This window comes from Belonocnema kinseyi, chromosome 9 (assembly GCF_010883055.1).
Source record: "Belonocnema kinseyi isolate 2016_QV_RU_SX_M_011 chromosome 9, B_treatae_v1, whole genome shotgun sequence".
Taxonomy (NCBI): Eukaryota; Metazoa; Arthropoda; class Insecta; order Hymenoptera; family Cynipidae; genus Belonocnema; species Belonocnema kinseyi.
In genome coordinates, this window is record NC_046665.1 from 115,302,268 (window position 1) to 115,305,029 (window position 2,762).

The window sequence follows — 2,762 nt, forward strand, 5'->3', positions numbered from 1 at the left end:
CTTGGAAAAGTATGCGAGTAGTCAGACAAAAGAGGAAATTGAACTGCAAAACAAAAAAGCTAAGGAAACTTGGCAAGAATTTGACAGAACACTAACAGATTTAGAATTGTTATGTTCGACACAAGATTTGAACCTGAAAGATCAGAAGTTGAAGAATTTTATTATATATATCTAGCATTAGCAAATCATTATCTGAATCAACGGCGAGTTCAGAATTCTGTGTCAGAGAGTCGTGCAAATGAAGAAGATGCACAAAGCGCGCGTATATCGCAACTTTAAAATGAACTCAGATCTCAGCGAGAATCTGAATTGACAGCTCTGCGAGAATTAGCAACGTCGAGAGCTTCGGCAAGCGATGAAAATATTCGTGCGCGCTTTCCATTACTAAAACTGAATCTCCCTACCTTTTCTGGAGGTTACAACGAGTGGCTCGCTTTTAAAGACGCTTTTGCCGCAATTATTCACGATGACACGACCATTCCAAAATTTCAATAATTGCGGTATTTAAGATCCTATTTAAAAGACGAAGCATCGCGAGTAATTGATAATTTAGAGACAACTGAAAGCAATTATGAAGTAGCATAGGGATTATTAGAAGAACGTTACGATAATCAGAGAGTAATAATACAAAGTCACATGCAGGCTCTGTTTAATCTAGCGACAGTTGCGAAAGATTCTGCATCTTTGTTGAGAAATCTATTGGACGATGCTCTGAGGCATATTCGTGCATTATCAGTATTGGGAGAACCAACAGACAAGTGGGACGCACCACTTATTTTTTTGATCGTGTCTAAATTGGATCGAGAAACCAGAAAAGTGTGGGAGAAGTCAGTTACTGGTACGGAAATTCCAGAATTCGAGAAACTTAGTAAATTTCTAAGAGAACGGTGTCAAGTTTTAGAGTCAATGAATTGGAAAGTTTCGGATAGAAATAAATCCAATGAGCTTAGTAATAAATCTAATAACGAGGGTACCCAAACAAGTAAAAATTCAGTTAAATAGTTTGCGAATACTTAATCTCAGGTCTTCTGTCCCTTATTTAACGAAAATCATCAACTGAAATAATGTGTAGAATTCAAGAAAAAGATGATTGAAGAGCGTAAAGAACTTGTTCAAAAAAGGGACTCTTTTTTATCTGTTTAAGAAAAAACCATTTAGTTCGTGATTGCAAATCCGGAAGGTGCAGAATTTGTAATCGGGAGCATCACACTTTTGCATGCAGAGTCGGAATCGAAATCAGAATCAAATAAAAATGATTTAACTGAAAAACAATAATATTAGAAATTTTCACATTTCTGACGCGTCTAAAGTTATGCTAGCTACGGCAGTAGTGGAAGTTTTTGATGAGAATGAGGAAAGGTACGCGTGTAGAGGCCTTCTAAATAGCGCTTCTCAACCAAATATAATATCTCAATGTCTGGCAACACGATTGAGACTTAGAAAAAAGCAATTAGATTAAGCTGTTGAAGTTGTGAACATTATTGAAACCCCGTGTAGTGAATGGACTAGTGTTCGTTTCAAATCAAAAAGAACACATTTTGAATCGAGGCTTAATTTTTTGATTCTGCCCCAGATCACTGGGAATACTCCTGCTAAATTTAGTAATAAAAAGGGACTAAAGGGCTGGGTCGTTACGGGAAAATTCGGTGGTACGTGGGGTCAGCAAAAAGTTCGATGCCATCTTGTTCGAAATACGCTAAACGACACACTAGAGAAATTTTGGAAAATCGAGGAAATAGGTGAAGAAATGCATCGTTCTAAACAAGAAAAGGCTTGCGAGCGACATTTTTGAGAGACCTGTCAAAGGAAAGAATCGGGTCGGTATATGGTAAGGTTGTCGTTTAACGAAAAAAGCAGGATTTAGGCTCGAGCTATAACATAGCTCGAAGAAGATTCTTCGCGCTCGAAACAAAGCTGGAGCGAAACCAGAAACTGAAGGAAGAGTATCATGAATTCATGAGAGTTTACGGAGAACTAGGGCACATGGAACGAGCACAAAGTGGAGCTGATGAAGGATATTATATACCTCATCAAGCAGTCATCTGAGAATCTAGTTTAACGACGAAATTAAGAGTTCTGTTTGATGCATCGGCGAAAACAACGTCAGGGATATCTCTGAATGACGCTCTGATGATTGGACCTGATATACAGGATGGAATATTTCAGTTGATTTTACGTTTTCGAGGTCACGGTATAGTGATGTCCGGAGACATTGAGAAGATGTACCGGCAATTTGAAATGCATCCGCAGGACAGAATTTATCAAAAAATTCTGTGGAGAAATAAAACATCAGATCCGCTGAGAGCGTATCAACTAAATACCGTAACGTACGGCACCTTCGCAGCACCGTTTCTTGCTACAAGATGCTTGAACCAACTAACTCTAGATGAGAGTTCATCCTTTGCGTTGGCACGACTTTTATATCGATGACCTTCTCACCGGCGCTGAAAGTCTGGAGGAAGCGAGAACATTGCGAGATGAAATACTAAAATTAGCTAGAAAAGGTGGACTCAATCTACGAAAATGGATATCAAATCATCCGGGAGTAGTAGAAGATTTAGTGGAGACAAGAAAAGAAGCTAAGCTAACATTGGACTTAGAAAAAACGACTCGAGTGTTAGGAGTATCCTGGAATTCGAAGGAAGACACCTTGATTTACGAGGTAAATACGAGGGTGGATTGATAAGTTTCCGGCCTGACCAAGAAAAACAACGTTTTTAAGAATTTTTTTTTTTTATTTCTCAACATAATCTCCTCCAAGG